This window comes from Adiantum capillus-veneris, chromosome 18 (assembly GCF_014529385.1).
Source record: "Adiantum capillus-veneris isolate H3 chromosome 18, ASM1452938v2, whole genome shotgun sequence".
In the NCBI taxonomy this organism is placed as follows: Eukaryota; Viridiplantae; Streptophyta; class Polypodiopsida; order Polypodiales; family Pteridaceae; genus Adiantum; species Adiantum capillus-veneris.
In genome coordinates, this window is record NC_140948.1 from 13,996,512 (window position 1) to 14,008,904 (window position 12,393).

Sequence of the window (12,393 nt, forward strand, 5' to 3'; positions counted from 1 at the left end):
TTTGGAAGATCTGTAGGTGCTTGAATTTAGGTGCATAAATTTTGAGGTTAAAGGTGCAATTTTATCTTATGCAAAGCTTGAGGTTTGAGGTTTTTTGGTAAATTTCGATAAAGAATCACGGAGGCATTTACACACCATCGAAACGGCCTCTTGAGAAATGTGGTTTTTTTAGCACACATGTGGTCGTGCGCTTCTCTGAGATTAGATTTTTGGCAGCCATTCTCTAATCTTAGTACATAGCCTCGTTGGAGAAAATTTTAGCATTTATTCAATGCTTTGGTTTATGGTCACTTAGGAGGCTAGCATAGCCTAGTTTACACAGATTTTGTAAATGTTTGGATGTCTCATGTTTGACTTGCAAGTGTTGAAGCATTGGGAGCATTTGTAACAAGGATTGTCAGTCGTACGATGATTGATGCAAGCATGATGCATTGTGGAACCATACATAAATATTTTTTTGACATGACATGGAAATTGTTTATGACTCACCTTGGTTTTTGTACTTGCTTTTTTGTGTGACAAGTGCCAAACTTCTTGGCCATGAGAAGTTGTGACCTAGTTTATAGAAATTGTGTCTACTAAAACAAACCAAATGTGCATGCAAAGTGGCATGAACTATACTTATCTACCCCTGATTTAGTGTACCAATGCCTAGTCGCGAATGAACTATACTTATGTACCCCTGATTTAGTGTACCAATGTCTAGTCACCACAAACGTTGCACTTTCAAGAGTGTTTCCAAAAGCATTAATACTAGCTCTTGCATTGTAATGCTTCGAGGCGGTACATCTCAAAATATAGAACTTGGCCCCTTCAAAATTATCAGCTTTGGTATTTATAGCAAAGTTATCTCCTTCACAAAGTGTTGCTGGTAGATCATTGCATATATTGGCCCAATTTTTGGCCTTTGATGTAATCACCATCATCTACATCCTTTTCACCCTCACAATCCTCCAAAGTAACGATGCTCTCATAGGCCCATTGCCCCACTTATTCCTTATTGATGTACCACCTCCATTGGTTTTGCATTCAAAATTCACAAAATCATGTTAGCAATATCTACCACAACACTTTTGTGTCATTTCACAATGTGCGTGGACTAAGAGTTTTGAATTGGTTTTTAATTCCATTAGCAATGTCCCATCAACTTTTCCAAGTTTCATGGCCCAAAAAACCGTTGACTTTCCTAAGCGATTACGCTTTTCCCTCAAGAAATACAACACATCAGCTTAAAATTTTAAAGGGGTCTTGTTCATCTTCAACTGCTCATGAGTGAGTGCCCTTTTTATCACAACACCTATGCCATTGTTGTTCGCCCTTTTTGCCCTTGGAAACAAAGAAATTCTAGCTCATCTCTTTGCCTATTAGTTGAAAGTACCTATTAACAAAGTAGAAGGGTTGCTTTGCATTGAATTGAGCTGCACTACCAATGTTGTTTTGTCCTCTAGCTACATTTATTCATGCATCATTGAAGAGTAGGCAATGCTGTAGAAACAAGATGCCATGAACCTTGTCATCAAAGATGTAGAAATGTGTTGTCTTCAAGACCTCCTCTCCCAAAAACAAGGGGAATATATAATGTGCACCAATATAGTAACTTGACTAGAGTACCTCTGCATGGACTATACTTCGTGCTGCTCCTTGAAGGAATAATTCTCTGAAAAATCAATTATTGACACAAAAACATTATGTGGAAATGTTCCAAGACACAACTTGGACTCGTCTGCTTGCCATTTGTAAAAAAAGTAGTGTTTTGTGAGCTGCTTTATGTGGTCCTTGAACCAGCACATGAGTTTTGCATAGCATGCCTTTTTATGCACCACATCCTTTCTGGTCTTCCTCTTGCCATTTTCATCCAACCTTGACTCCATTGCAAAGGTGTAGAGGTAACTTTCTTTTTAACACTAGAATGGTAACATGACACTTTTATGTCCTTGGACACTTTTGTGTTCTGTTAAGTGACCATTTTTCTTGAATTATTTAAAGAGTATGAAAATGAATTTCTAGGTGCTATATATCGACAAAGTTTCCTTATGAGCTGAAAAAACCTTGACATTTTTTTTGGAGTATCGATTTCACCATTAACCTTAATCTTGCACAACATTTTTGAACCTATACAGTGTGAAAAAATGGGTCCTATTTTTGGCTTTTTATCAACTTTTTGCAACTATACCACTGTAAACTTCATGTTTTTGAGGTTTATATTGCTAGAGGATAAGCATTTATAGTTCTCAACATGTTTTGATGCTTATAGGGAGAGCTAAGTGTTAAAATTGAAAGTTATGACCAACTTACAAGAATTACATAATCCTATTTTTTGGCCAAAAATTAGCACGTTTATGATTTTTCTGGTGGCTTTCTTGATATCCAAATTAAATTTTGATTGTGTAAGTGTAATGTATAACATAAAGTTAATCTTCCTTGAGTTTTTGGGGACCTAATACGCTATATAGCATAGTATATGATGGTTGAGTTTTTTTTGCTGAAGAATACGGGACAATTTAGAGTAGCAAGTAGAACTTTCTCAATATTGCTAGTTTCTTAGGCCAATTGTGTGTATTTTGTAGGGAGTAACCATATCTAATCATAAACTACAAACTTGGTTAGATATTGAGTAGTTTCTATCGGTTTCTAGAGGTCATAATGCTAAACCCAGTTTTTTCATGTTTGCTGTATTTAACACTTTATCATTGCCCCCAAGGTTCCACTTAGTAAGAGATCCATTATCCATTTGACATCCTCCATGGCTCCTTTTGAATCCAAAGGTCCAAAGGGAACTAAGAAAACATGTATATAGTATCTGTATTGAGCATGACTATAGAAACTTTGGTGATAGGTCCGTTACTTTAAATCACAGTGCTTGTTGTTCTTAGTCCATTTGCAATCTCCATTTCTATATAGCTTCATAACTGAAGGAGTACGAGTGGAAGTGCGACGCGAGAGAGAGTGCGAGAAGAAGAGCACGAAGATATGGTGAACTCGCTCTACTGTAATGTGTAGAGCATAGTGAGTTCTTATTAGGTTTTAACAAAAGAATATGTGTACATACCTGGGCGACCACATTGGGATTTATACCCCAACAACCTCCCACTTAAAGTCCAATGTGGTACTTTAAGTGTGAGAGAAGCTACTATACAAGCTAATATACAAGAGATGTAGAGAAGTGATGTACTACCCTACACCTAATTGCTTGCAAAAATGCGCAAAGCTCTCTGAGGGAAGTCCTTTTGTAAGTAGATCAGCAGGATTTTCTATGGTGTGAACTTTGACAAGCTGAAGTTGCTTATCCTCGAGCATTTCCCTGATGAAATGATACTTCACATCCACATGCTTTGTATTTGAGTGATAAACTGGATTGCGAGCCAATTGTATAGCACTTTGACTATCACAATATAACACAGGCATCTCTTATTTGATTCCCAAATCTGTTACTAGTCGATTAAGCCAAATTGATTCTTTGCATGCCTCTGATGCTGCAACATATTCAGCCTCTGTACTAGACTGAGTAACACAATCTTGTAATCTAGAACGCCATGATACTGCTCCACTAGCCAATGTAAAGACATACCCTGACATAGACCTTCAGTTGTCTAAGTCACCTGCATAATCTAAGTTTGTAAAACCCTTTACACTTAGCTCCTGACTCCCATAGCATATACGCATACTCTTTGTATCTTTCAAGTATCTCCTGACTCCCATAGCATATACGAATACTCTTTGTATCTTTCAAGTATCTCAATATTCCTTTCACTACCTCCCAATGTTTCTTGCTTGGGTTTGACATGTATCGACTTACTACTCCCACTACAAATGCAATGTCTGGGTGAGTAGCAATCATTGCATACATCAAACTACCCACTGCAGATGCATATGGAATCTTATCCATTTCAGCATGTTCTTCCTCAGACACAGGACAATCTTGTCAATATACTCTGTTTGAGATAACCAAATCAACTTCTTTGATCTGTCTCTCTCAATGCGCATACCAAGTATATGACTTGCCTCACCCATGTCTTTCATGTCAAACGATTCTGCCATCTTTGACTTCAAAGTTGAAATTTCTTCCAAGTGCTTGCCAGCAATCAACATGTCATCCACATACAAAATAAGGATCAGCCCACTGGCATCCTTAGCCTTCTTTGTATATAGACAGTGATCGAACTCACTACGTTTGTAGCCTTGAGAAAGCATAAACTTGTGGAACTTATGGTACCGTGCCCTCGGTGATTGTTTTAAGCCATAAAGACTCTTCAACAACTGGCATACCAAATCTTCCTTGCCTTTCTCAACAAACCCTTCTGGCTGCTGCATGTAAATTTCCACATCTAAATCACCATGCAAGAATGCTGTTTTGACATCCATTTGGTGCAACACCAAATCTAATATGGCAACCAATGCAAGAAAGCATCTCAATGTAGTCATCTTGACCACCGGAGAGAAGACTTCATCAAAGTCAATGCCTTGTTCTTGCTTAAAGCCCTTGGCAACAAGCCTTGCTTTGTACTTTGGCTGACTATCATGATTGGTGATCTTATACCTATAAACCCATTTACAAGGTAGAGCCTTTTTGCCCTGTGGTAATTTAACTAGCTTCAATGTCTGGTTTTTATGCAGAGCTATCATCTCTGACTGCATGGCCAATTTCCAATTCCCAGAGTCCTTCATTTGCACTGCTTCCTTGTAACATGAAGGCTCATTGCAATCAGTCAACATGACATAGTTCATAGATGGAACAAACCTATCAGGAGGTCACATGATACGTCCAGATCTACGCAAAATAGGTGGCTGGGGCTCAGCCACATCCTGTCCTTGCTCCTCTTGAGCCCCGACATTTTGTCTTGCACGTGCAGGCCCATCTTCTTGGAAGACAACTCTTCTAATCTCCTCAACCCTCTTTGGTTTAGAATGATATTTGGCTTCATTAAAGTGAACATCATTGCTGCGGATAACCTTTCTGGATTCGGGATCCCAAAGTCTGTACCCCATCTCACCAGAATTACCATAACCTAGAAAGATGCACTTTCTACTCTTTGGCTCAAGTTTGTTCCTAAATTCCTTTGGAACGTGAGTATATGCCTCACAGCCAAAGACTCTGCCTGACCATACCATCTCTGCCACTGAATCCTTCTGCAAAACCTTGCTAGGAGATCTATTTATAAGATGAACAGTTGTTGATACAGCTTCAGCCCAAAACCCATTTGGCAGCTGTGCATTAGACAACATACTTCTGACCTTGTCTTGTATGGTCCTATTCATCCTCTCAGCAACACCATTTTGAGGAGGATTGTAAGGAGAAGTAAGTTCACGTTTTATACCTTTTGACTCACAAAAGTCCTGAAAGGCCTTTGAAACATACTCTCCACCATTGTCAGTGCGTAAGCATTTAAGCTTCTTGCCACTCTGATTCTCCACAAGTGTCACAAACGTTTTGAAAACACTAAACACTTCATCCTTGTGCTTGAGAAAGTAAACCCATACCTTCCTCGAGTAATCATCTATAAATGTCATAAAGTAAGAAGCCCCCCCTAGAGATAGGTTAGGCATAGGTCCACACAAATCACTATGAACAAGTGCCAACTCTGTATCTCTTCTACTGCTTCTATGCTTATGTGGCTGCTGTGTTTGCTTACCATACAGACAATGTTCACAGAATTCAAAATCATTAAATGACAAGCCAGGCAAATAACCAGAACGAGACAAGATTTCCATTCCCTTCTTGGACATATGTCCTAACCGGCTATGCCACAAAGAAATGTTTGGCTGCTCGGTTACATTGATTACATTTTTAGAGACATTTGATACATAAATCATCCAGACTTTATTCCATGTGCTACTGTCACAGAACCCTTGGATATCTTCCACGTGTTCTGTCCAAAAGTGGTGACGTATCCAGCATCATCAAGTAAACCTGTGTTGATCAAGCTCTTTGTAATTGCGGGAACATGTCTCACATTCTTCAGCGTGAAAGAAGAGCCATTTTGAAACTTCAATTGAACATCTCCAACACCTAAGATCTCACATGTCTGCCCATTGCCTAGCCGAACATGATCTTTAGTGGTCACATAAGAGGTAAACCACTCCTTGTTTGGAGACACATGAAGTGATGCCCCTGAGTCTATAATCCAGTCACTCAGGGCATTTCCATCAGATGCTGTAAGAAGAGCTGAGTCCATTGTATTCTTCAAGAAGTAGATGTCTCCTGACACTAGATTGTCATCCTCTACAACAGTGTTTGTCACATTTATTTCTTGAATCTTCACTGAGGACTTGTTCTTCTCACCATGGTCTTCAGCTTTCTCTTTGCCTTTTTTTGCTTTCCATTCTCTGCAGTCTCTTTTCATGTGACCCTTCTTGCCACAATGGTAGCATTCTATGTCACTCTTACCTTTAGCACCGCGGGACTTGCTACGAGACTGATTCCTCTTTCCACCTTTGTACTTTTCTTTGGTTCTTCCCCTGACAACTAAGGCTGTTCCTTTGCCTTTGTCCATTGTCTTTCTGTTGGTTTCTTCAGTAAGCAGACTGCCTTCTACACCTGCTATGGTCAAACCATCTGGAGGTGCAGAATTACTCAAAGTTGTGCGAAAAGTGTGCCAACTTTTCGGCAATGTGATCAACAAGAACATAGCTCTAACATGTTCATCAAACTTGACAACTAACTGTAGATGGTGTTGAATTCATTCAGATGATTGGACATAGGTGTCCCTTCTTTCATCTTCAAGTCAACAATCTTCTCAAGCCAGTATACATGTGAAGCTGCACTCTGCTTCTCATAAAGATCACTCAGCTTTGTCCATGCTTCATAAGCCGACATCTCGTCTGCTACATTGAAGTAAACGCTTTCTGCCAAAGTCATCATAATGGTAGAAAGTGCCAATTCATCCATTTCTCTCCATTCATCTTCGTCCATATCTTGTGGTTTTATCCCCTTGAGCTTTATAGGTTTTATCTGCTTCTTTTATACCAACACGTGCCAAATTTGCTTCTTCCACAATGGGAAATTGGTTCCATCCAGCTTCTTGATATTGTAAAGAGCAGTGTCCTGTGATCCACCCCCATAGCTACGCTTCACAGTAGTTTACTTTCCTGGGAAAAATTCGGTAGAGTTTCCCCTGTAAACTGACCTCTGAACCAATATCAACCTGTCAAATGAACCAAGAAAGATTCAGATTCTGTAGAAATTTCGGCAGAGTCTCCTTTGTAAAATGGCTCTGGTGTACTAAAAAAACAGACCAAAAACAGCTCAAAAAAACCACTGTCTCTCTAACACTGTATGTTGTGGGTAAAGCTGTGGGTAAACCTGTCCTGCACCTATACTGGCTCTCACTGTCCTGTCACTGTCCTGTAAGCATAGACTGCAACAATGCCTCAACGGCAATAAAGCAAAGATGCAATCCCAACTGTCTAACTCACAGTCAATACATCCTAGCTGCCTATCCAAGGGTGCTCGAGGGATCGCTCCAAGACCTGTATCACCGAAAGGATCTCAACATTCGAGAATCCCCCAGCTCAATAAAACCTCACTCGACCCTCAACAAAGGCTGCAGTAAATCTGATAGTACATAGAGTTCCCACAAAGTCATACATCCACAAATTTCCCACTGTATGTTGTAACCGTTACGACGGTTGTTTGCTACGTGACTCACAGCCAGCAAACCCTCAACAGACATACATCATCTCTGACAATATATCCCATGTGGAAGTACCTGCAATGTCAGGATGAAATCTGGAATATCAAGCAGCAAACACAAGCTACCTGATGAACTAGTGGATGTCGCCTACAGTCTGTGTGTAGGTGCGTCCGTGTCGTATGTGACACATCTCCAAGAACTGTGAGCCGTCCTTCGTTGTGTAGACAGCCACAAATCAACACTCTGGAAGTGCAATCGTAGGGCGAAACCCCAATCGTAGGCCGAAACCCCAAATTTACAGAGTCGGATCTGCACCTCCCGAGACCACGTAGTCGAAAATGGCCTGCGTAGAACTTTATCGAAGCCGAACGGTGGCCGAGATGACCTCAGAATGAAATTCTGAGAACACCGAGCCCTACGGGTGATCCCACAGGATTTGGGGCCATGTCTTCGCCTGTCGAATCTCACTCGAATCTGAGCAGGTGACTCTGGCTACCTGCAATGCTACCCCAAGCCTCGATCTGAGCTCTGATACCAGTTGAAGGAGTACGAGCGAAAGTGCAACGCGAGAGAGAGTGCGAGAAGAAGAGCACGACGATATGGTGAACTCGCTCTACTGTATTGTGTAGAGCATAGTGAGTTCTTATTAGGTTTTAACAAAAGAATATGTGTACATACCTGGCGGCCCACCCACTTACCTGGGCGACCACATTGGGCTTTATACCCCAACAATAACAACTTTAAAGAGCTAAAATAATTTATCAAAGTAGTAAGGAATAACTTTGAAGCAAATCTTTGGATTTCTAGTGTCTTAAAGCACACTTCTTTAAAGTAGTCGATGCTTGCTCTAAGTACATTAGCTTCCTTCACTAGTTGGTAGCTGCATCACAACTTTAAAGCATTCAAATAATATATCAAGACCAAGGGTACTACTTCAAAGAATATCTTTATGGTTGTAGAACAACTTTCCTCACCTTGCACTAATTTAAAGCTTTGGACATGTTATTACACTATAATGGTACCATAGCTTTAAAGCAAAGGTATGGAGGTAGCTTTACTTTAAAGCACAATGGTTTGAAGATATATATAATTATTGCCAACATATTGCTAAGCTCAATTGATTTATAGCTGCTCCACCATTTTAGAGCACCATGCTAGCTTATTGCAATCTTGTGAACTTACAACTGCTTCTCTCACTTCTCTCAAGCACTATACTAATTTATCAAAGCAACTTTGAAGAAAAGCTGTGGATTTTCCACTTGTTTAAAGCACAATTGTTAAGAATAGTAGATGCTTGATTTAAGTACATTAGCTTTCTCTACTACTTTCTAGTTGCATCACTGCTTTAAAGCACTCAAATAATATATTAAGTCTAAGGGAATTTCTTTAAAGCATAGATGTGGGGATTCTATTTATATAAAGCATAGTAAAAGAAACCAATAGATGGGGACTCTAAGTCCATTAGCAATGTCCATTCCTTATTAGATTCATAATAGCTTAAAGGCACTCAACTAGTAGGTAAAAATCTCAACCACATAGCTTCAAATCAATCATTTCTTTATAACTGAATAGCACCTCTAAGCACTGACCTATATATTAATACTTTGGGTACAATAAAATATACATGAGACTCATCCAACAAATGGAATGGATGATGCAAAACCCACATCTCTATAATCCCGAAGGAGACAACAACATCCTTCATAACTCCAGTGTAACTCCAGTTCAATGACCTTTATTTCCAAAGTCTTTGACGCAAGAGGAGAGGAAACTTGTCATTAGCCTTGATGGATAATTGTAGCTTCACTTGCGGCAAAGCTTGTCGATCAATGCCAGGGTATTTAGAGAAATTTATATCATCTAGTTCTCCATCCCTTGAGTTCTTCCGCATCAAAACTATGGAACTCTTGACAAACATCTCGTCTCCTTAATGAGGCTGCTTAAAAAGTGTGCATTACATTTGTAAGTAATCTGGCTTCAATCTGACTTGATGCATCCTATAGCCTAGTACTGAAAGGTTGAAGCATGATTTGTTGGAGAACTTCCTTTGATTGGCTATGTTTAGGCCATATGTCTGCCTTTAAAAGAAAATAGAAGCAATCTTGCATATTTTTAGTACTTTGGTCTTATTTGCTGCAACACTTGCAATTTTCTTGCAATCTTTCTATTGCTTCTCTTACACATTGCTCTCTTTTCTTGCCCAATACAAACATATATTTTATCTAGCTTCTATGCTAGAAACTTAGAGGTTCAATTGGAACTCTCTACCCCAAGAGGTGTTGAGGGGATGCCAAACCATAATCATTAGCTCACGTTGGTAAATCCATTTGAGTCCTAAAACATGTAAATGAAACCTCCCAATTTTAAAATTAAGCACCAACCAAGTGACTTCTCTTGACTAATGAAAAGTACCTACAATTATAGTTTAATATCCTACACACATTCTTAATGTATTTTAAAGAATGAAGACATGGATATAGGTAGCCATGGTAGGTGCACACGCACACCTGCGTGCAGAGATCAGCACTACAAAACTCCTAGCTATGAGCATCCAGCATCCTATAGTAGCAGTGTATTGTGTATCTTTGTGATATTAATGGCTCTTATACACAGCTTTTGCACCATGGCACAACAAGCAAAAGAAAAAATTGCTCAAAAATCCAAGTTGTTAGGAGAAATCATAATTCGTGAAAGACCACAAGGGGTGACGTGTTTGAAACCTCTTTCAAGATTACACAAAAGATACTCAGTGAAAAGAAACCAGCTTTTGAAAAGGGCCATTTTAGCTATTTTCTTATTTTACTATGTTATTTGAAATACACTTTACTATTGGAGTCTCCAAGTTAGCCAAAAGTTATCTCAAGGACCATAGCTTTTTGTACGTGTATCTTTGCTTCCACCCTTAATCTTCTTTATGACATAGACGATCCCAAGGCCTTCTTGCTATGCGCTTGTATAGTTTTGTTTGGCATAACTCAATTGAAATTTGCATCACCAAGCTACACTACAATATATTGTGGTTGCAAAATGTATCTACAAGGACATAGAAAACTTTTCTTCATTAAAGAACTTTCAATCTAGAATAGATCGAATATTTTTAAAAAAGTTTAACAACAAACCACACTAAAACAATTATACCATTCAAATGAGGGGCTTGTTTATATTACAACTTTTGAACTTAAGTTGGAAATGTCAAAACATTGCTACACTTTCTTTTCTCTTAAGAGTTGATGTACTTTTCAATCTTTGGATTGCAAAAGATACCTCCTCCCTTTATTAAACTAAGTTGGTGCCAAAAAATAGAGTCCCTTTAGACTCGAGTCTATGTGTGGTTTCAATCACTTATTGCAAGAACCCTCGTAAGGTAGGGTTTCACTAGCTTTGTATAATTGAACCTCGTAGGCTTATTGGAAAAATATCTAAAAGCACTTATGCTAGAATAAATGGTTGAGATGCACTAGTGGTTTTGTTGCATATTTCTCCTCCTCAATTTCTAGAGTTTTAATCTACATAAGCATCAACTCATCTATTAATGAAAATAAAGAAATTACAATAACTAACTATTGCATACCCATCTATTCTAATTGTAATGCTAAATACATATAAAAAAAGGGTGCCCAATATTTTAAAATTCCTCCCACTAGGGATAGCAACTACCTTTAATTGCTTAATAACAATCCAATTTGACCACGAGGGATGGAAAGTGTGAAGAAGATTTGAAAAGTTACGAAAAAAATTTGGGCATCCATTTGGCATCTTGTCTAAGGTCAAGAGATATCTCTTGGAAACTATGGTGGTTTCTATTCTGTTGTTCTAATGATCCAAATATTTGTGCAAGAAGGAGTTTTTCTTCTTAGTCGACAAGTGTAGGTTGATCGTAAATATAGGTTGATCGTCATAAATAAGGTGTGGAGGTAGGAGTCCTTGAAAAGGTCATGAAAGACTAATATAGAAGGCATTGTGAATGTGTCAGTGTGATGGTAACTTTAAATGAAATGAAACACCATCAATGACACAATAATCTTGAAAGGACAATAAAAACGTGGAGAAAATCTTACAAAAACAGTAGTGTCAACACTTTTAATTCTTTGTTTCTCAATTTCAAACATAACATAATAACCTTTCTTAAACACATGTCCCTTGTCATGCTTATTAGCATAGTTAGTGTAAAACTCATGTGAATTCTTGATGGCATGATGAACACTTGCATCAATTTCATAAAAATTTATAGTAAAAATATTAGCAGTAGGAACAACATAACAAAGACGTGAAGTAGAAGTAGAAAGAGAATAACCATATAGAATCTCAAATGCTTTGAAGCTTGACTCTTGGTTGGATTTGCATTCCATAGCCAAAAGGTGTTGGTGTAGGGTCTCAACTTCCCAAGATTGGAGAAGGAGATGGAGTTCTTGCTCAACACATGAGAGAATGTGTGTGAGTGTGGGTGAAAATGCAAAAAATGAGAGACCTTCCTTTCCTTGGTCGACCCCTCTCTCTTCTTACTCTATCTTGCACCTCATTCGTTCAGGCCAGGGCATGGCCAATCACAAGTTTTGTTCATATCAAGCAATAGAGGTTGCATTTGGACAAGTGTCCTCCTCTTTCCTTTTGAGACAAAGAGAGCTTGATTAATTATTTAATTAATCTAAATTCTCATTGGTCCTCCCTAAAGGAGATCCAATAGGAGTTTAGGCACACTATGAGGGTATCCTAGCTAAGGGCTTCATATGTGTCCTTTATACCTCTTGTAGAAAGGGTGCCT